Here is a 23,633-nt window from a genome sequence, read left to right as displayed (position 1 = left end):
GACTCTTATTGTTTTGGTAGGAGTTTGGAGCAGGTGTGCCAGTGGTGAAGAGTAAGAAAGAAAGGAGACATAGAATGGGATTTATACATCAGCTAGATTCAGTGGTCTCATTTTGAGCTACTTGGAAAGAAGGTTTAGTTTTAGAAAGAGAAAAACCTCTATATTTACAAAAACCTTTGAAACTGGGACTATATTCCAAAACTCAAGGGAAAAAATGTAGCCATAGAGCTGGGGAACAGACCATTTATTTCCTACCCAATACATAGAAACAAACACAGGAAAGCAACCAAAATGCAGAGACAAAGAAACATGTCACAAATGAAAGAAAGCAAACTATTGGATATAGAGTTCAAAACCACAGTTATAAGGTTACTCAAGAATATTCTAGAAACCTCTGAGGAAGTTAATGTGACTTTCAAGGATCTTAGTGTGAATGCCAAAACAATGGAAAAGGACCTGTGAGAAATTAAGCATACACTGATTGAAATAAAGAATAATATACAGGGGTTCAACATTAGACTAGAGGACCCCGAGAATTAAATCAATGATTTGAAATACGAGGAAGCAAAAAACCTCCACCTAACCAGAAGAGCAAAAAGAATCAAAAAATATGAAGATAGTGTAAGGAGCCTCTGGGACAACTTCAAGTGAACCAACATCCGAATTATGGGGGTGCCAGAAGAAGAGAGAGAGCAAGTTATTGAAAACCTATATGAAGAAATAATGACAGAAAACTTCCCCCACCTGGTGAAAGAAATAGACTTACAAGTCCAGGAAGCACAGAGAACCCAAAACAAGAGGAAACCAAAGAGGACCACACCAAGACACATCATAATTAAAATGCCAAGGGCAAAAGACAAAGGGAGAATCTTAAAAGCAGCAAGAGAAAAACAGTTATTTACCTACAAGGGAGTACCCATACGACTGTCAGTTGATTTCTCAACAGAAACTTTGCAGGCCAGAAGGGAGTGGCAAGAAATATTCAAAGTGATGAGTAGCAAGAACCTACAACCAAGATTACACAGCAAAGCTATCATTTAGAATTGAAGGTCAGATAAAGAGCTTCACAGACAAGAAAAAGCTACAGGAGTTCATCACCACCAAAACCAGTAGTATATGAAATGCTGAAAGGTATTCTTTAAGAAGAGGAAGAAGAAAAAAAAGATAAAGATAAAAAATATGAACAAAAAACTGACAAATACATATCTATCAATAATTGAATCTAAAAATCAAATGAATAAAAAATCTGATGAACAGCCAAACCGGTTTGGCTCAGTGGATAGAGCATCAGCCTGCGGACTCAAGGGTCCCAGGTTCGATTCCGGTCAAGGGCATGTACCTTGGTTGCGGGCACATCCCCAGTAGGGAGTGTGCAGGAGGCAGCTGATCGATCTCTCTCATCAATATTTCTAACTCTCTATCCCTCTCCCTTCTTCTCTGTAAAAAATCAATAAAATATATATATAAAAAAATCTGATGAACAGAATAAACTGGTGAATGGAATAGAATCAGGGGCATGGAAATGGAACAGACTGACGATTTTCAGAGGGAAGGGGATGTGGCGGGGTGCGTGAAGAGATTAGACAAGGATCTTATATGCGTTACCTATGGACACAGACAATAGGGTACGAGGGCTTGGGGTGGGGTGGGAACCCGGTGGAAGGAAGCTATGGGGGGGGGGAGAGGGACATCTGTAATAATCTCAACAATAAAGATTAATAAAAAATTCTCTAGAACATTTTCATCTTGCAAAACTATAAAATTATACCCACTGAATAACAACTCTTCTTCCCTCCTCCCCCCAATCCCTGGCAACCACCATTCTACTTTCTGTTTCTCTGAGTTTGACTATTTTAAATACCTCATGTAAGTAGACTCATACAGTATTTGCCCTACTGTGACTGGCTTATTTCACTTAGCATAATGTCTTCAAAGTTCATCCATGATGTAGCATAAAACAGATTTCCTTCTCTTTTTTTAAGGCTATTAAAATAATATTCCATTGTAAGTATTTACCACTTTTTAAAAAAATATGTTTTTATTGATTTCAAAGAGAGGAAGGGAGAGGGAGAGAGAAATAGAAGCATCAGTGATGAGAGAGAATCATTGATGGGCATGCCTCTACTAGGCATGGAGCCTACACGCGGACATGTGCCCAGACTGGGACTCAAACTGTGAACTCCTGGTTCATGAGTCGACGCTCAACCACTTAGCCTCACCAGCTGGGTTTGTATTTACCACATTTTCTTAATTCATTCATCCATCTATGAACATATAGGTTGCTTTTATCTGGCCATTGTGAATAATGCTGTAATGAACATGGGTGTGCAAAACCCTTCCTTCTTGAAATTCTTATCTTTGTTTCCATCCAGTGGTCAGCAAACTCATTAGTCAACAGAGCCAAATATCAACAGTACAACGATTGAAATTTCTTTTGAGAGCCAAATTTTTTAAACTTAAACTATATAGGTAGGTACATTGTTATTAACTTAATTAGAGTTAAATAAGGAGCCAAAGAGCCGCATGTGGCTCTCGAGCCACAGTTTGCCGACCACGGCATTATATCAAAGTTTCTTGTCTCTTACCTCTCTGGCTGCCTGTTCTCTGCTTGCTTCAGTAGCTTTTCCTTTTCCTCTTGTTCTTTATAAGCTGAGTATTTTCAAGGATTTTCTCCGTGGTCTTTTCTCACTCTCCTACTTATGTCTTAATTATCAAAGCTAATTCACAGGCTTACATTGTTCTTCTAAGCTACTAGCCCTGTATTTCTAACAGTTTACTATTTCTACCTGCATATTCTAGTGATATTTCAAACTAGTTATGTCCAAAATAAAACTCAAGCCAGCACGCATTTAGTACTTCCCTACTCTGTCAGCTCTAAGTTATGTTGTAGGTAAACATACAAGATGAGCAATTTCACACTTCCTTCCCAAATATGCTCCTCCCCCTGCATTCCCTGCTTTGTAAATATTATCCCCATTCCCAGTCCCCCTGAAAGAGTTCTCTTTGTCGCCCAACATCTCCTTTCTGTTTATAACCTGTTGATTCTCTCAAACATCTGTTTCCTCTTCTCACCCTTTGGCTCCTGGATCAGCACTGCTGCGTCCTAATTGGCCTTCAGTCCTTTCACACCACTGCCACCAGCATGACCTTTCTAAAACACAAATCTGGTTATGTTGGTTCTTTGCTTAAAACTCACAGTCTCTCCTGCCTATAAGATCATTCTGCTCTGGACATGGCACACAAGGCTTCATGACATGGTGTCTCTATATCTTTCTAGTATTTCCTTTCACCATCCCGTTTTCCAGGAACATCACATTATGCTGTTGTTTTCAAAAACACTGGGCTCACTCAAACTTCCTTTCCCGTGCTGTTTTCCCTGCCAGAGGTATTCCAAAGCTCTCTCTGATCCTCCTCCTCCACGTCCTTTTAGCAGATTTTTTCCTCCATTTCAGCTCCCTCTTCTCTTTTTTTTTTTTTAAATTTTTATTGCTTAAAGTATTACAAAGGGTATTACGTATGTATCCATTTTATCCCCCCGCCCTAGACAGTCCCCTAGCTTCCCCTATCACCCAGTGTCTTATGTCCATTGGTTATGCTTATATGCATGCATACAAGTCCTTTAGTTGATCTCTTACCCCCCTACCTCCTGCCCCCCAACCCTCCCCGGCCTTCCCGCTGCAGTTTGACAATCTGTTTGAGGCAGCTCTGCCTCTGTATCTATTATTGTTCAAAAGTTTATAATGGTCTCTATTGTCCATGAATGAGTGAGATCATGTGGTATTTTTCCTTTATTGACTGGCTTATTTCACTTAGCATAATGCTCTCCAGCTCCCTCTTCTCAATTCTCAGCAGCCACAGCTCAAGCCACGACTTCTCTGGAGTTCTGTTTCTAGTTCTCTAATCAAAGACTGTGAAATAGTGGAAATAAGCTCCAACTCAAGTCAAGTGGCCTGGGACTTTAAATTCTGACTCTGCCACCTACTGGTGGCATCGATTTTGTCCATTAGAAAACTGTAGTAATAATACCTATCTGGCAGGGTAGCTGTGAGGGTGAGGAGTAACATCCCATTTCTGCAGTGCCTGGGAGAAGGTGCTGAAGAAAGGGTAACAGTTACTTTTCCTGTTGTGGAATTCACTTAGACATACACGCGTCATCTCAAAGTCAGTTTTTCTTTCCTTCCAAAGCAATTCCTCCTCCAGATATGTTTAGTTCTATTAGTAGTTCTGCCATTCTTTCAGCCATTCAGGCTGCAAACTTATCATATTAGATTTCTTGTAATTCTTCATCTGCCCATATTTAGCAAGTTACCGGATCCTGCCCCCTTCCTTTCCATCTTCCACCATCCTAGGCTTACATTTCAGAATGTCATACCTGGACAATTGTCGTTGCCTTCTGGCTAGTCCCAAACACCACTTTTATCAATGGCATTCCTTTGTGCCAATGGGTTCTCATTGGCTATGGAATAAAATGTAAATTCCTTAGTACAGAATAAAGTCTTCCACAATCTGGTCCTACGTTGCCAGATTTAGCAAATAAAATTACAGGGTACCAGTTACAGTACAGAGAACATCTGTAATCCACTCTCCCTGATTCCTAATTAAGATTTTATCACATTTAAAAAATATCTAACCAACCTCTTTGTCTTTCAGTTGACCCTCAACTTGGGCAGGGAAGAAGGGTGCTTCTTATTGACACTCTCCCTCCACTGCTTGCAAAACTTCCACATGGAATTTAATTTCCTGGGAAGCAAAGATTTTTTATTTCATATTTGGCTATTCTTCAGAAAGACCTGTTGCATTTTCATAAATTGAAATGCAAACAGTCTAAAATTCTTCATTCTGCTGCTAGCTGTTGTTCACTATCTCACCTGAAAAGGCACTATCTATTCTATCCTCATCAAATTACTAGCCAAATTATGTCCTGATGACCTGGGATGGGCCTCAGGGAAATATCTCTAAGTAAACAAATTGTTGGAAGTACTTTGGTGTGGTATTACATTCCTCTAAGGGATTTTTGTTTGAACTCAGATTGTGTCAATGAGTTTGGTGGACTTCCTCCCAAAGAAAGTATAAAGGAGGTGGGAATTTAAAAATCAGCCCAGTCCTAGCCTGTTTTTCTCAGTGTTTAGAGCAGTAGTTTTCAACCTTGGCTGCACATTAGAATCACCTGGGAATCTTTTTAAAATCCTGATTTCTGGGCCTCATCCTCCGGAAATTGTTTCTTTGTTACTAATGTTGTGGCCCCACCCCATAACAAAGAAACAGAATTTCCGGAGGTTGAGGCCCAGAAATCAGGATTTTAAAAAGATTCCCAGGTGATTCTAATGTGCAGCCAAGGTTGAGAACCACTGGGTTAGAGTGTTGGCCCGTGGACTGAAGGGTCTTCGGTTCAATTTGGTCTAGGGCAGTGGTCGGCAAACTCATTAGTCAACAGAGCCAAATATCAACAGTACAATGATTGAGATTTCTTTTGAGAGCCGAATTTTTTAAACTTAAACTATATAGGTAGGTACATTGTTATTAACTTAATTAGGGTACTCCTAAGGCTTAGGAAGAGCCACACTCAAGGGGCCAAAGAGCCGCAGGTGGCTTGAGAGCTGCAGTTTGCCGACCATGGGTCTAGAGCACTTAACTCCACATGGGAGGTAACCAATCAATGCGTCTCTCTCATATCGATGTTTCTCTCTGTCTCTCCCCGTCCCTTCCACTTTCTTTAAAAATCAATGGAAAAAAATATCCTTGGGTGAGGCTTAACAAACATAAAAATCAGCCCATAGTCCTGCCTCTTTAGACATAAACATTTTTAAGTGTACTAATTATTCTGAAAGTTTGAAAATAAATTTAAATTTATTTTTAATTAAATAAAATAAAGTTAATAATTTATCAATTTCAAAAGATATTTTAAAATTAATTAGAAGATCAGCCCTAGCTGGTTTGGCTCAGTGGATAGAGTGTCAGCCTGCGGGCTGAAGGGTCCTGGGTTCAATTCCGGTCAAGGGCACATGCCTGGGTTGCAGGCTCAATCCCCAGTAGGGATTGTGCAGGAGGCAGCCAATCAATGATTCTCTCTCATCATTGATGTTTCTATCTCTCTCTCCCTCTCTCTTCCTCTCTGAAATCAATAAAAGTATATTTGAGGGGGAAAAAAAGAGAAGATCAGCTTTTTTTCTTTTTTAAATGATAAAAGCTTAAGTTGAAGAATGTGCAGCACTTTCCCCCACAGGACAGTAGCCGAGGACAACCTCAGGTTTCGCCCTATATCAGTGGTTCTCAACCTTCCTAATGCCGCGACCCTTTAATACAGTTCCTCATGTTGTGGTGACCCCCAACCATAAAATTATTTTTGTTGCTACTTCATAACTGTAATTTTGCTACTGTTATGAATCGTAATGTAAATATCTGATATGCAGGATGTATTTTCATTGTTCAAATTGAACATAATTAAAGCATAGTGATTCATCACAAAAACAATATGTAATTATATATGTGTTTTCCAATGGTCTTAGGTGACCCCTGTGAAAGGGTCGTTCAACCCCCAAAGGGGTCGCGACCCACAGGTTGAGAACCGCTGCCCTATAGGCACAGTCTCTGCTATACACACTAAAATATTTGCATCCTGAGATCAGGCCTAGTTCCAAAGAGGAGGAAGTTAGAGACTGGGCCTTATAAGCTCTGCCCCTTCTCCCAAACTCACCACTCACATGAGTCTTCTCTCGGCACATCCCAAATAGTACCCAAGGAGGAGTGAGGGAGGGAACCTCTTTCTAGCTGAAGTCTCTACTTGGAAACACAAAGATTGAACTTAAGTGTTTTGCCTCCACAGCCTGGTTTTGAGGAGCCTCCAGTTTCTCAGGTGTTGATGGGTTGCAACAGCGGCTCCTTAATTCTTGGGGCGGGGATGGAGGGGCATTGAGCCCTGAAGTTGCCTGGAGACTTCTCTGCTCCAGTCCTCCCACCCACTGAGACCAAATGTGTTGGTCTCACCCTGGCTGTGAATGCTCTTGCAGTTGCTGCTGCTTCTCTACTACCTGCACATGCTCTCGACTCCGGGGCAAGCAACTCTGCACCAAGTAGGGAGTCTGAACGCCTGGGTTGTCTCCCCCAAACCAGTTCCCACCCTGGAAGGCAAACTTCTTTCCTATTTCTCAGCCCACATGGGAAACTTCTCCTGGGAAGTTAATCTGCTTGGGCAATAGCCAAGCCTTAGTCTACTGCAACTCCTGAGTCTTTTAAACAGTTTTTTAAAAAATATTTTTTATTGATTTCAGAGAGGAAGGGAGAGGGAGAGAGAGATAGAAACATCAATGATAAGAGAGAATCATTGATCGGCTGTCTCCTGCACACCCCACACTGGGGATCGAGCCTGCAACCTAGGCATATGCCCTGACTGGGAATCAAACTGTGACCTCCTGGTTGACGCTCAACCACTGAGCAACACTGGCCGGGCACTCCTGAGTCATTTTTTGATATCCCAGTCTGACCAGGGAATCACTTCCATCTCCTTTTTTTCATCTGCCCATGCTGGACCATCAACAGCTGGGAGGGGAGACCTCCCAGACCCCAGCCAGCTCTTCCCCTTCCTTGGAACTGGTCTTCTTCTCTTTCCCTTCTGCCAGCCATCTCCCCACTAGCATTCAGTCAGCACATTTTAACTAAGGTGTGTGTGTGTGTTTAAGTTTTATAAATGAGGAAAGTGATGTTCAGAGAGGTGAAGATGCTTACCTAAGATCATCCAGCTAGGGCGTGGTAGAGCCAGGACTTACACAGCCTCTGTCTCTACAGGGAGTGCCCTGCATCTCCATCAGTGAGGCTCAGGGCACTACACTCACTGGTTTCCAGTCTCCTCTCCCACTACATCCCTCTGACCTCCTGAGACTGCTAGTCAGTGCTCTGACTCACTAGTGCTTTCATTCTTCCACCCGTGTCCATGCTGTTTCCTAAGTCTGGAAGGACACTTCCTCATTTCTCACTATAGAAATCTTACTCAGCTTTTAAAGCTTACTTGGCTCAAGTATAAATTATTATATTAGAACTGCAGAAGACTCAGGAGGAATAATGTTAACATCACTAAAATCATGAGTGAACATAGACTGTTTACCAACTTCTACAATATTAAAAGAAGGGGATATGCCATGGAGCTTCAAGAAGAGAGTTTGGGGACATGAAACAGTGACTGGTAAACTAATGGAACTTGGTGTTCAAGGGGTGATAAAGCTGGAAGATCACCAACCGACTTTTATTGGACGTTGACGCCAAGCCAGTCTCAGGAGATAAAATGAGGAGCTAGCTTACTGTTTAATTGTACAATTACAATACAAGGTGACACGTGCTGAATCCAGCTAAAGAAGCCAGGGAAAGCTCTTTATAGGTGATGATGCACTTTCTATTGAAGAAGGAACAGGAATTTCTCAGATAAGTGGGAGCAGGGAGTGAGAAAGATATCCTGGGCAGATTGAGCAGCAGTGTAAAAGCATGGAACATGAGAGTATGAAGTGTGAGTTTGATATTACTAGAGCAAAGGTGAGTGTGTGCATGTGTGTAAGTAATGCACGTATTATCATTATTATTGTAAATCTGCACCTGAAGACATGCTTTTATTGATTTTAGAGAGAGAGGAAGGGAGAGTAAAAGAGAGAGAGAGACATTGATGTGAGAGTTAAACATTGATCAGTTGCCTCCCACACATGCCCCAATTGGGGGTCGAACCCACAATCTGTGTATGTGCTCTGACCCAAATAAAACCCAAGTCTTTTTGTTGTACAGGACAATGCTACAATTAATTGAGCTACACTGGCCAGAGCAGTCATGTACTTATATGTGTGTGAGTATGAGATAGTCATGAAGTGTAAGTGGGTAAAGAGAGTTATAGGAAATAAGGCTAGGGAGGTAGTATAACATCTTAGCATGAAGGGTTGTTGTGAAATTAAAGAGTTTAGCTTTTTTTCTCTATAATTTTGAGAGATGAATGATCAGATTTTCTTTTTAGAAAGACCATCTTGGTTGTTGCAGTGTGGATGGTGAATTAGAGGTGGTTACGACTAGAGCAGCCGTGGGCAAACTATGGCCCATGGGCCGGATCCAGCCCGTTTGAAATGAATAAAACTAAAAAAAAAAAAAAAGACCGTACCCTTTTATGTAATGATGTTTACTTTGAATTTATATTAGTTCACACAAACACTCCATCCATGCTTTTGTTCCGGCCCTCCGGTCCAGTTTAAGAACCCATTGTGGCCCTCGAGTCAAAAAAGTTTGCCCACCCCTGTAAGCGAGAGCCTGCTCCTTGAAGGTATTTACTATGTTTTAGTATTGAAGAGCCATGGTTTTCCCATTTTAATAAAGGATCATTTAATAGTTCTTTCCCCTCAATATTTTAAAAAGTTAGCTTTAAATCATGATTTCAAAAGGATACTTGAATCTGCTTCTTGAATTGTGAATTCATCCCACGCTCCGGAGGCAGTGGCGACCGCGGGTTTGGAATGGCTCAGGGAAGTCCCACTGCCTGGGTTCTAACGCTAGCTGCCACTTAATAGCTGTTTTAATAGCGGATCGTTAGCAAGATTCTCAGCCTCTTTGCAACTTAGTTTCCTCACTTGGCAAATGGGGATCATATACATCTACCTTGCGGAGAAATGAGCTCATTCTTATAAAGCGTCTATGGCGGTGTTTACTATTATTATCATCATGGAGCTCGGTCCATGGCTACTAGTAAGGGTCAGTTTGTTGGAGTTCTTTAAAAGTGTGGCCAACACGTGTGAGCAAGCAGGAAATTTGGAGAGGAAGGGCCAGCTTTCTAATTCCGACTCGGCCTCCTATTTAAACCAAATCTGGGCGCAGCTCTCCCCGCAAGGAACTGCGGGATCCGCTTGTGGAACAGACTGAAGAGCTGGGAGAGGCACCGCGCGCGGGGACGGAGTCGGGACCAGACCAGGTCAGGCATGAGCCAGCCACTCGCGGGGGGTCCTTCCAGGCGAGGGGCGGGAGTCGGATGCGCGTCTGGGTTGGATAGAAAGAGCTGCCAATCCTGAGAGGCGCACCGGGGGACCAATAGCCTTCTCACTCCGCCTTCAGCGGGCGGGAGAATCGGCGCATCCTTAAGGAGGGCGGCGCCTCTGCGCCCCTAGAACCCCAGGCTTGAGTACCGCCGGGTGGTCGACGAACCGCGGTCCAGTAGAGCAGGGTGAGCGCGGGAAAGGCGTACGAAGGAGGCCAGGGAAAGGGGTAGAAACGGGAAAGGAGGGAGATACCACCATCAGAGCCGAGAAATAGGAAACCATGAGGCAGAAAGGCCGCGCGCGTAGGAGGGTCTGAAGAAATGTGAAGAGGGAAGGAATGGGGGGGGGGGGGGCGGCGTGGGAGGAGCGGCGAGGTGAGCAGACCTGGGGGACGAGGAAAGCAGAGAGCCGGCGGGGCATTGAAGAGTCGGATAACCCACGGGAGTAAGGGGTGCCCTAAGAATTCACCCCAGTGGGGCAGTAAAGCAACGCCTGGGAAATTGGGAGTCACCACGTGAGCCCCCCTGCGGCCTCAGTCGGCCTGCAAATTAACCTGCGTGTGGACGTGGAGTCTGGCCCTTTAAGACGAGGCTGGGATTGGGAGTTTCCCTCGGCCCCTCCGAGTGGGACTGTCCTTCTCCCAAAGGCCTGGACCTAGGCAGCCTGGTCAGCAGGTCCAGCCTCTAAGTTACCGCCAGGTCACTCACATCCTGCAGGTCTGTTCTCACCTCCGCCTGGACACGGGCTCCTCCGACACGGGCTCTGACACACCCTCCCTGGAGACCGATTCTACTGACTTACCGCCCCCTTTCTGATGCATTTTCTCTCGCCGACTCCCATGTTGGACTATTTTCTGTAGCAGTACATCCTCCCATCCCACCTCCACCTGCCCCTGAGCCCTAGACTTAACAGACAGGAAAAACAGGGATGGGGCTTTCAAGGTAATCTAGTGAGACCCCGCATTTTTAGGTGAACTAAAAACACGGAGACCCCCGAAAGGTGAAAGTGACATGTACTGAAACCTTCATCGGCACCCAAGGCCAGCCTTGTCGATTTTGGATGGAGCACCGGCATTGGAAGACCGGCCTTAAACCAGATTTCAGGACCTCATAAGCCTCTCACCTTTGCCTTTCCACCTCTTAAGAGGTAGCTGAGATTCTGCCCACAGTTAGTGCTCTCCGCACTTGAGTGAGAATAAACTCAGCTTTGCTTTATCAACAGGTTGTTTTGGTGACATTTTGGTGGAGCCAAAAGAATCCCCTCTCAAAAAGTAATACAAAATAAAACCAGGGAGGGAGGAAAAGGATTGGAAAGTTAAAAGATCAATTGAGGAGCTCTAACATACAAATTTTAGGAATTACAAAAAGGACAGAAAATTTCAAAGAAATAATTCAAGAAAGTTTTCTAGAACCGAAGGACATGCACTTCTAGAAGGAAGACATGATGGATCAACGGAGACATATCAAGGTTAAAATCATAAAATTTCAGGAAAATTTGAGACATAGAAGACAGGAAGTTCTTGGTTGCAAGCAGATAAAGATTATCGCCACCAGAGGGCAGTAATGTCTCAAAGGCTCTATAAGGTGTGTGTGTGTGTGTGTGTGTGTGTGGTGTGTGGTGTGTGTGTGTGTGTGTGTGTGTGTGTGTGTGTGTGTGTGTGTTTCTCCACAAACTTCTTCATCTCTTTCCATAGCGCTAGGAAGGGTTAGGCTCAGTTTGAGTACATTGCATCTAGTCACTCTGGTTTTCTGCCAAAGAGGCTCTGCTAACAGATCACCATACAATCAGCCTGGGCAGGCAGCGAAGGGAGACTTAAGACAATGGACTCTGAACTGTAATTGCTGTGGACATGACTTCTGTCGTGCAGAGATTTTACAAACCATTCATTCTCACAATAACTTTTATTGTGCTGTGCTAGGCACCAGGAACCCCCCAGTTAAAATCAGACATGGTCTTTGTCTTCACGAAGCTTACATTTTGAGGGAAGAAATATGCAGTATACAAGTTGAACATATATCTATAGATATATATGGAATTTGATAGAGGTCAGGGTGGAAGTAAGCAGACCAATTAGGAAGCTATTGCAGATGTCAGGTAAGCGATATAGATGAGTTGGATTAAGGCAGGGGTGGGGAACCTTTGTTCTGCCAAGGGCCATTTGGATATTTATAGCATCATTTGTGGGCTGTACAGAATTATCAACTTAAAAATTAGCCTGCTGTATTTGGTCAAGCATTTAATTAACTCACAGTCCTAATGCCTTGGCAGGGCCAGACCAAATGATTTCCCGGGCCTTCTATGGCCCACAGGCCAGACATTCCCCACCCCTGGATTAGGGTGATGGTAGGGGGAAGAGAAGTAGATGAATTCACGATATACAGGATGGAGCAACAGTAGATTTACAGTTGTGAATATGTGAAATCATTTATTCTTGTATTATTATTGTATTATTTTCCATATGAATAATTGTAACCCTGCTTTTGCCCCACCTTGTATTGGAGGTAGAATGAACAGGTCATTGTCTGAAACTGGGAGGTTAGAGCATTAATCTCTGGATTGACCAAGTGGCTGGGTGGATGGGTTGCCATTTTCTTAGGTGGAGGAGGTGTGGACAGAAAGGTTTGGGAGGAGGGAATGGTGGATAGAATCATTCAAGAGTTCAGTGAGGAACATTAAATTGTTTTTTCTCCCCACTCATTTGAGTTCTGGTGAATATTGCTGGTCCAGGCTAGGATGGGGTTTGTTCCGAGCTACTGCACAATAGAATGGCTTGGTTTGACATCCTTGGTTTAAACTGACTCACATTTGGCATTAAGTTAAAAATTGCTGTTAATTCAGTCCCCTACAGAGCCGTAGCAAAATTCGCTTAAATTTGCAGTGTTTTTTGTTTGTTTTTTTCTCCCATGATGGCCATTTGAGAGTTAAAGAGAACAGGCCATGTTTTTCAGTGTTTTCGTTTGTGACCTAGAGATTGAGTAGTTCTGTACTATGCCCATAGTTATCAGGTACTTCAGTCACCTTCTTTGATTCATTGCATTCTCTTTGTATCCATTTGTTTGGATCTTTGTACTGTGCTGTTTTGAGGGTAAGAATTGTATCCTTTTAAACTTTATACTTTTATATAATTCAGAACAGTGCTTTATAGATTAACTAAAGGCCCGGTGCATGGATTCGTGCACAGGTGGGGTCCCTCAGCTTGGCCTGCGCCCTCTTGCAATCCAGGACCCCTCAGGGGATGTAGCAGTGCCGAGGCAGCCAGGGAGGAGCCCCAGGCCGGGCAGGCACAGCTCCACTGCTCATCCAGGCCTGCCACTGCCGCCCCTGGTAGCGGGCTGCCACAGAGGCAGGAGAGGCTCCCACCACTGTCACTGCGATCTCCAGCCATGAGCCTGGCTTTTGGCTGAGCAGTGCTCCCCCTTTGGGAGCGCACTGACCACCAGGGGACAGTTCCTACATTGAGCGTCTGCCCCCAGGTGGTTAGTGTGCATCATAGCGACCAGTCAACTGTTCATTTGGTCGCAGCGGTCGCTTAGGCTATACCCCTCCAAACAATAATTGATATATAAGAAGAAAAAGGTTTATAAATTATAAGTAAAAGCATCTTTAGAAAACATGTTATTTTTAGTGTTGTGTAACATGCAATCTAAGTAAGAACATTATGCTAATCACACAGGAGCAGTACTAAGTTAAGGCAAGTCTCTAGTTTCCCCTTCCCAGATTGCTACCCATCAGCATTTTCTCTGTAAAATATCTGACACTCCCAGTGCTCAAGAGATTGTTAACAACTGTTGTCAAAGGACAGGAGCCAATGCCTGGCAGAGGATGTAACATTCCTCTGAAAGCTGAGTCTCTCCTTGTCTTTCCTTCTCCTCCTCCTGTTATGTTGTTTTTGTGCTGTGGTCTGTATTCTGGATTTTCAGAGGAGTCTTTCCTTATTTATCTTTACATGTGTGATTCTTGTTTTTATGATTCAAAGTGTATTATGCCATAAACTCCTTGGGAAAATAATTTGTTTAGAGCCCCATGAAAAGTATCCTTTGAACCTTTGCCTGAAGTGGTAAGGAAAAAGGGCTGCTGTCTGGAAGCCAGACTCTGTGGTAAGTTCTTTCAAAGCAATGTAGATATGGGATATTTTTAAAAACTAAAATTCTGGGAAGCTTTTTATGTGGCAAGTTTTGATTCGTAGCATTTGGAAGGGTAGTTTGGAAACGTTATTCCACATTTACACCCCAATTTAAATAATAAAATATGTAAAATAGTTTTCCTATATATTATTTCCACCCAATTCAGAAGACTTTCTAGTCCCAGGTTTTTCTCATAAAAATAACTGATAGTATAATTAGTCACAAGAACAAAATAAGAGGTTTACTATTGAAAGGGAGATAGCAAAATTATCATTATGTGCAGATGACATAATATACCTGGAAAACCTAAGGGAATCAATTTACAAGTTATTAGAAATAATAAGAGCATTCAATAAGTCAGACAAATTTTTATAAATGTATAAAATGTATACATTTATATAAGTATAAATATACATTTTTTATAAATGTATAAAAATCAATAGTATTGTTATATTCCAGCTAAAACCAGTTCAAAATTATGAGAGGTAAAATTAGTGCAAGAAAAACAATAACAGCAAATCACAACAGGAAGTATGTTGGACCTAGATGAAGAAAAATAGAAAACTTAACAGGATATAAAAAGGCTTGATCAGAAGACTCCATGCTATAAATATGTCCATTTCTCCTGCATTAATCTGTAGAATCCATGAAAATTCAACAGAAACTATAACTGGATTTTTTTGTAACTTGATTTGATCTTTAGTTCAACTGAAATAGTAATTATGTGAAATTAATTAGTGAGAGAAAAGGAAGGAAGGAAGGAACGGAGGAAGGAAGGGTGCGTTATAAGGGAATACTTAGCTCTGGTAGCCAACCTCCAAGATGGACCTTAACTGCACGTTACAAAATTTAAAAAATATTCTTAAAACACCAACTAGTCAAAAGTCAGTTGTGAGATTTATTGTAACATTTTATAAAATGTATTCCTTTCTTCCACACCTCCCCCAAATTTATTATTTTATTTATTTATTTTTGGTAGCAAAAATATTTTTTATTTATAATTTACAGTTTCACAAGTGAAAATCGTACATTTTTATACATACAATTTCATTTTGTAAATCTGCACACATCTACAGAACTTTCACACACAAGCACCTGAAACTGTGCAGTCAGTAGGATATGCAAATACTAAAATGTATTTATTAACCAAATGATAGCTGGAGGCCCTGCCTCAGCCAGACAATTTATATAGATAGTTCTATATATACATAAAAAAATTCTTCACCTACATCCAAACAGCAGCTTTTTAAAAAAGAAAAACATCTTTCTCATTTTATTTAAACTGACTCAACTGTATCATTTTCAGTTTTAATTTCAGTGGGTGTTGCTGTGCTCTCCTCTGTACAAGCTGGTGGGATATCAATTTGTTCTTCCTTAACTTTGGGACTTTCACAGGGTTCCTGCAATTCATTTTTGACAATGTTCAACGTAATGTTCAAAGGGTTTTCAACTTGTGTCTTGCTGGGAGATGGTATACAATCAAATGAAGATGTATTTTGATAAATCTTCATAACATGATGGATGATAAATCTTTCCATCCACTCTAATGGCATTCTTTAAATGCCACTCCTCCTCTTCTTCATCCCAGATTTGTTCAAATTGTTCTTGACAGATTTCACAACTCTCCACTGCTCCAGCTGGCCCTGCCAGTACACTTTGGAACTCCTTTTCTTTAGCAGCTTCCTGAGTTTTGAGCACAACTTCTTCATGCACCTTTTCAAAAAACTGGCTCTTTGCACGTTCTTCCAAATCAGTTATTTCCTCAAATTCTATCCAGTCTGTTAAACTGTAGTACCAACGTCTATGAGTGACTTTTCTGCTTACGTCTTTTTAAGTTCTATTTTGCCAATAATGCCAATCCAAGTGATCTGCATAAACATCTGTCTGTGATGTAAACCTCATTCCACAAGAGTAACACTGAATACCAGTGTACAGTCTATTTATAACACTATCATAACGTTGTTTTAACTCTTCAATTGTAAAATTGCTAAGATCTGGAACATCTTGATCTTCATTTTAATCTTCCTCCTCTTCAGTGGGAGGCTGAGCAGCAACTTCATTTACTTGTGTTGTAGCTGAATCAGGCTGGGACAATTTGAGAATTCCTGTTTTTAGCAGTTTTGAGAATAATTCATTTACATCCACCTGACTGAGGTAATTATCAGGATATGCCTTAGGAAGGGCTCCTGAAGGATTCTGAACAAATGCTCCAGGATTTTGTGGGTGAACTGGTAAAAATTGTTGTCCCTGGCCAAATGGTACTGGTTGAGCAACACCAGTCAGAACCTGTTGAGATGCCTGAATGTTTCCTACTGTTATTGGAGCAGGTAAATTGCCAAAGTTTCCAAATTGAGAACTTTGAAGATTCTTTTCATCAAAATAGTGTCCAGAAGCTCTGCTAAGGGGATTTGAGAAACTCTGGTTCCCAGGGCCATGTGGTCCTTGAGGTGAATCAAATATTTGTTCGTGTCTTTGGAATTGCAGTCCTTGGGATGGGGCATTAAAAGCATTGCCAGGCGGCTCATTATATGGGCCAGTCTGACCAAAAGAAATGGATTCAAGCCTTTGTGAAGGATGATTGTCAAATCGTGTGCCTTGAAGACCAAGGGGAATATCAAACATTGTTGCTTGCTGGTGCTGTGGACCATCAAATCTTTGAGGAACACCATCAAATCTTGGTTGAACCTGCTGTCCAGGTGGTCCATCAAATCTCTGTGGGCCTGGTTGACCAGTTCTTTCAAATCTAGGACCTGGTTGACCATGTAATCCATCAAATCTTGGTAAGAGTGATGGCTGACCTGGCTGCCCATCAAACCTTAAAGCATGACAACCTTCAAATCTTGGACCACCTTGACCCAGAGGCCCTTCAATTCTCAGTCCACCTCCTGGTACAGGACCCTCAAACCTCATTCCACCTCCTTGTTGGACTAAGAGTCCCTCAAACCTGACCCCAAGCCCTGGTTGACCATGTGGACCCTCAAACCTAAGGTTTCCACCAAGTTGATTATGTTGTCCTTCAAACCTCAGACCAATTACTGACTGACCATGAGGGCCCTCAAACCTCTTTCCAACTCCCTGCTGTAGCAAAGGGCCCTCAAATCTAATCCCACCTGCTGGCTGACCATGAGGTCCATCAAACCTAATTGGAGCTCCTGATGGACCATGACCCCCCTCAAATCTATGTCCACTTACAGGCTGGCCTCGGGGATTATCAAATCTAAGTCCACCCACAGGCTGACCATGAGGTCCCTCAAACCTCAGACCTCCCACAGGTTGACCCCAATGTCCCTCAAACCTGAGCCCACCCACAGGCTGGCCCGCTGGTCCTTCAAATCGTAGACCACCTGCAGATCCCTCAAACCTCAGACCAGGGGAACCTTCAAACCGAAAACCACCTCCGCCTGCTGGACCAATTGGCCCTTCAAACCGCAAAGGTGTCCCTACTGGTCCTGGACGACCTTCAAATCTCAAAGGACACCCGCCTCCTAACTGACCTTGTGGCCCTTCAAATCTCAAAGGACCACCTCCCCCCATTTGTCCAGGTGACCCATCAAATCAAAGAGAACCTGGTTCAGGAGGTCCATAAATTCTAGGGCTTAATTTATTAGGTCCTTCAAAAATCATCTTGATTGGGCCATCTCTTGTTACTGATGGCCTACTAGGTCCATCAAATAATGGTCTGTCTTCAGCTAGCGCTGTAAGTTGCTGATTTGTATCGAGGCCGGCGAATCGTGATGCTGGGCTATCTACAAATGGTTTATCTGCATCTTCATATCTAGGTCGCTTAAGTGGAAAACGATCATTGAATGGTGAACCTGCTCTTCTTGCACACCTTTAGCAGAGACTTGCTCGTCATGTTTTCTCCGGCCCTTATGGGGTGAAAGATTCTCAGCATAAAAACGACTCCCAGATATAGGAGAAAGACATCTTGCTCTTTCACTAAATTTTTCTTTTCTGTCAAACTGTGCTCCACTATTCCTACTTGCATGTTTACTTTTGGATGGCTCACATTCTATTCCAGACAACAAGGCATCAAAGGGTAGTAAAAAATATCAGGATCTAAGAGATCAAGTCTTGGAAATGAATGCTGAACCTGTGTCCTTTTCAGTTTTGCTTTATGTTCATAGTAGGTTAATTCAGCATCAGATAAGAGAGGTTTCTTTTTTAATCCACCTTTATTTTCTTCTGAAGGACTATCGTGTACATTGCATCTATGTTTACCTTCTTGATACTGAAATAGCTGTCGAATTTGATGCACAACAACAAGGAACTCATCCTGTGTAATTTCACCAGATGCTAAACGTCCACTCGTCTTTTGAAGTAATTCTCTTTTGCTTGCAAGAGTTAACTCTTTAGGAATCTGAAGATTGACATCTACACTTAATCGATGCTGTTGCTTTGGGGCTCAAGGTGACAAAATTCCTTTAGCGCTTGACCAGCTTTCCCTATGCCTTATATGAGGAGCTTAACTATGGTCGTCACCTTGTTGTAAGCTTTTATTTCCTTCCCAACCAGATTTTCAGCTTTTGTTAGACTTGGAACTTGACCAATTTTCTACATTCTCCTTTGGTTCAGTGCCTGACTTTGTAGAATGCTGACTTGTAGTTTCTTGCGTCGTTCCTCTTCAGTCTTCTTTATTCGCCTTGGATCTCAAACATCCTGTTTAGTGCTTCTTTTAGCATTTCTTTCTTCCCTGGAAGGTGGCATAAAGTCTTCCATATGTGACTGCTTATATCCAGATTGGCGAATCTTTCCAGCTTTGGCTGTTGAGGTTGGAGACATACTCCTTTGCCTTTGTTTGGGTGACCGCCTATCTCTTCTTTTAGGAGAATGTATAATTGGTGATCGAGACTTGGGTGATTGTTGGGGTCCAGCCCCATCAGGTCCAGGGGTTCCCAAAGGTTTGGACGGAGTCGGCGAAGAAGGAATGACACAGAGACAGCGTTCAGTTGATCAGCAGCCTAACCAGGATCTCCAGCCAAGTTCTGTGTTTTATTGTCTTGTTACATCTGTATTTATACCAGTTGATTTTAATCCTATCAATTTCTATTCCAAAGATTAGGGCGTTTCTTATCTCCATTCCAGGGAGTAAAGATTATGTAGCTTAAGCGTGATTGTTCATGATTAACTGCCTGCCTGGCACTTAGTTAAGGGGTTTTATTCCCTCCCTAACTTCAGGGAAAAATCCCTACCTAGGGAAACAACCTCGGAGAGGTGACCTTGGTTAAAACACATAGCGCCAAGAAGGTGAGCAAACATATTAAGAACAGTATGCCATATACGCCAGGTCCCTTGAAACATATGCTGTGCAGATGTTTCTTCCCTGCAGTGACTGTGTCAAGCAGCAAGGATGGACCAGCTTCCAGCAGGTGATCTCAATCTTGATCGCTTTATAGTACTTGATCTCCCTGGTTTTATTACCTGTTTTCCTGAGTCTTCCGTTATTAATCTTGTTTTTGTACAATGCCATTAACGATTTTATTTCGACTTCCAACCAGTCTATGTTCAGATGATTTCATATGCTCATCTTTATCTTTTTTTTCTAAAGTTTTTCTCTTCTCTTTATATCATCATCTTTGCTATCAGTCTTGAAGATTTTTTTTTTAATCTTGGATCTCTCTTACTCATGTCAGACACCCTTGGGCATTCAGATTCTTGATTTTTCAAGTCTTTTGTGTGAGAGAATTTGTTTTTCAAAGGTGATGGTGACTTAGATTTAGAATCTAACTGGTCAAGTTCTTTCTTGGTTATTTTTTCACCTGATTTACTTTTTTCTTGTTTGGATGAATTTAGTTTTTCTGAAGGTATAGTTTTACTTGTCTTAATATCAGATTGGTTTAATGTATTCATTAGGAATTCTTTTCTGTGACTTTGATCTTTTCCATGAGAAGAATGCTGACTTATCCTATTAAGACAGGGATCCCTGTTTGTTCCTTTCAAGTCCTGAATTTGTAAGGATGGACCCGCATGGCTTTTTTCAGGTTGCAAAGGAATCTGATGGGGAGTTTTAACCTCCATAGGGGGAATTTGTGAAACATGTAATTTGGATGGTGCAGATCCAGGACCTAAGTTGGATGTCTCCTGCTGAACACTAAGAGAAACTGCCAGTTGTGCTTTAGTTTGCTCTAGTCAAGCTCCAGCTTTTTCTGCTGAAGTTCTAATAACTGTTTTTGTTTTGCAAGTATCTGCTGCCTTATAGTTGTTCTTGGGTAAGATTCTTTTGTATATCAGGAACAATTGGAGGAGTGGAGATGCTAGGGGAAGTGACCACTGTGCCAGGTGTTGAAGGCTCTTCAGGCGATTTATTTAACAATTTAGGATTCACATGGATGCTAGATGTATTCACATTGGGGGGTAGAGGTTTAATAGGCCAAGCAGGATCTAATGAATTGACTCTGACATCCAGGGCATAAAGTTTCTTCAATGGGAATATCTCATCCCATGTGGAACGTAATTTAAATTAACCGTTTTCTAGTATTTTCATCCACCTTTTCAAACACACAAATAAATGTTGCAACTAGATTTGTAGTGAAGGCAATGAGATACTCTCGTCCAACGTTTTTCGCGCTAGAATCCACAAGGCATAACAGGAAGCTTCTCTGAGGAAGGAGCCTTGGCGGTTTGGGCCTCGATGAGAGAGAAGATCTCCTTGGCGAAGGGCAGGTTCTCCTCGGCTAGAATGGTCAGCATATTGATGTGCCGTTTGCTATGGAAGGTCAGGTCTTCGAGGGATGACTGACAATCCCGACAGGCGTCCTCCCGGGCCCCTGGGGTACCGGCCTCGGCCGGCTGCGGCTCTGACATTGCGCCCCGCCCCCCTCCGAGGTCCGCCGCAGCCAAGCTGAAGCCGCTCTCAACACCCCGCCTCCCTTCTGACTGCGCTTCCTCTTCCGGCTCTCTTGCGGCTCCGGCCTCACCACATGCTGACCGCGGAGGGGGTTTTGGGGGACGACACGGGGTGTGGGGGGCGGGGGAACCTCGGGTACACAACGCCGCCTTCTCATGGGTGATCTCCGTCTTCCAGCCGCCTCCGGAGCCTCTTTCTCCACAGGCACAAAATGGCGCCGGCGCTGTCGCCGGCGGCTCCAGCTCCGAAAATGCCTGTTCCCAACCGCTGCATGGTGCGAAATGAGCTAGGGGAGGGGAAATGTGCGGTAAAGGGGCGGGGCCGTTGAGCAAGAACGAGCGTGATAGGCTGGCCGTGGTGATGTAACAAGCCCCGCCCCCACTCTTAGGCAGAACGTCCTGCACTTCCGCTTGCCTCCTGGACCCGGGCTTTCGCAACACCTGGGGCTCAGAGGTACGGAGGAAAAGACGGGCCCTCTCATTGGCCAGTTCGTAAGGGACTGTGCGGTCATTTGTTACCATAACAACCCATTCTGGGAGGCCGTTCCGAGGCCCAACCCAACCGTTTAAGGGGAAAGCTCAGCCGGCCCCCCTTTGACGCGCCCTCTGCGAGCCCCTAGCCACTGATCAGCTTTGTCAATCATCCTCCTCCCGCCCTCCCCTGCGGCGGGGCGGGGTCTCAAATTTATTGTTTTAAATAATTGATCACTTAATACAGCTGGATCCACAGTGATAGTAAATTCTGTCTAAAATGACTTTAAACAATTCTAGAGTGCCAGAACGAGATCACACAGAAATGAAATGCAGCTGTTGCAATACTATCTTCTGGAAGAACAGAAATCTTCAAAGTGTAAGCATTAAAACACTGATATATTCAATCAGAGGCCTATAGGCAAAGATACGCAGTGATTAAGTGACTTACATATACCTGCAGCTTTTCTTCCAAATATTAAATATAGGAGAAAACCTAATTTTAAAAATTCTCAGGTATTTTTGATGGTTTATGAATTACATGAGGGGCTGGAGGTTGAATTGATCACCAATGGCCAATGATTTAATCACTCTTGCCTATGTAATGAAGTCTTCATAAAAACACAAAAGGTCAGGATTCAGAGAGCTTCCGGGTTGGTAAACACAGACATGGCAGGATGCCTCAGATAGGGCATGGAAGCTTCACCCCCATCCCACATACCTTGCCGGATGCATCTCTTCTATCTGTATTTTGTATCATGTCCTTTTATAATAAACTGGTAAACTTAAGTAAATGTTTCCCTGAGTTCTGTGAGCCACTCTAACCAATTAATGGAATCCAAGAGGGTGGGAGGTCATGGAAACCTCTGATTTACAGCCAGTTGGTCAGAAGTACAAGTAACAACCTGGACCTTGACTGGTGTCTGAAGTCCAAGGAGAGGGTCTTGGAATCTCCAATCTATAGTTGATTGGTCAGAAGCACAGGTGTTAACCTGGTCTTGCTGAAGTGGAGGGCTATTTGGTGGGACTGAAGTCTTTGCCTTTGGAATCTGATGCTTTCTCCAGGTAGATAATGCCAGAATTTAGTTGAATTGTAGGACACCCAGCGGGTGTCCTGAGCATTGCCTAGTAGTGTGTGTGTGTGTGTGGGGGGGGGGGGTGGTACCACTCACATATTGGAATTAGTCTCAGAACCATTAGGCAAATACTTCATCTTAAAGTATTTCCAATGAATTTTTCATCTCGCTTATAAATACTCATTCTGTGTTTGTGGCTTACCCTTATTGTGCCTGGTTTTTGTCTCTTGTGCCAAACTTGATTTTATTTGTGCCTCAGCGTAATGCTTTTAAATTTGCTTCAGCCCAAACTTTGTACCTCTTAGGACATTCCTGACAGTCCCCTAAGTCAACACAGCCTCCCAGAAGCCCAGGATAGGTATGGAGCTCCAGGGCCTTGCTTGCTCAGGAGGGATATTTAAACATATAACCAAATTGTTATCTAATTGTTAACCAATATATTCCTAAAGTTCAGCATTAGTGAATATCTAGTAGGATAGATTATATAACAATTTGACCTTAAAGCTTAGAAAGCTTTTCTGGTATAGACTAACTACATAAGAGTTATTTACTATTACCTACAAGGTGTCTGAAATCATAACATAATCCAGCATTCAACATTCTACACAAACACAAAGACTGGTTGGACTGGCTAGGCCAGTTGGACTAAGTTAGCTGATCCTAATTATTTACTATTTTCAATCAAATAAATATTTAATAACTAGGTTTGTTATATCAAACAGCCATAAAGCCATTGTAATAGAATAGCCCCAAACTGGTTGGCAACTATGTTTCATGTCTTACTCTAGAATGTTTATATTATTCATATGAATAAGATATTGTTTTTTTTAGAATTTATGATTTATAAGCATAAATTGCTTGGGGGGAAAAGCATAAATATTTTCTATTGAATTCTTTTAACTCCTGCTTTGTTTCCTGAAATGTTTAGCCTCCATGTGTGCTCTTAGAGTTTTTTTAGTCAGCCTCTGTTTTAGTTTATTGCTGCATAATAAACCACCTCCAAACCTTGCAATGTGAAAACAACAGTTCTTTTATCCTCCCAGAACTCAGATAGGGCATGGTGGGGTTGTTTTGTCTCTGCTCCACTATGTCCTGGGCCTCAGCTAGGAAGACTCAGTTCAGAG

At 42.7% G+C, this 23,633-nt stretch overlaps 1 long non-coding RNA gene and 1 pseudogene across 1 annotated transcript in view; one reads left to right on the top strand and one right to left on the bottom strand.

The window, feature by feature from the left end:
- The first annotated feature begins 10,081 nt into the window (after window positions 1-10,081).
- LOC132219697 (uncharacterized) overlaps window positions 10,082-23,633 on the top strand; it is a 52,354-nt gene continuing 38,802 nt past the window's right edge. Inside the window, exon 1 of the long non-coding RNA XR_009449572.1 lies at window positions 10,082-10,177. This is a non-coding gene — a long non-coding RNA (uncharacterized LOC132219697). The remainder of the gene's footprint in view (window positions 10,178-23,633) is intronic.
- Window positions 15,097-20,920, bottom strand: LOC132237756 (pre-mRNA cleavage complex 2 protein Pcf11-like; annotated as a pseudogene).

Source organism: Myotis daubentonii, chromosome 1 (genome assembly GCF_963259705.1).
Source record: "Myotis daubentonii chromosome 1, mMyoDau2.1, whole genome shotgun sequence".
Lineage (NCBI taxonomy): Eukaryota > Metazoa > Chordata > Mammalia > Chiroptera > Vespertilionidae > Myotis > Myotis daubentonii.
This window is presented reverse-complemented; position numbering and strand designations above follow the sequence as displayed.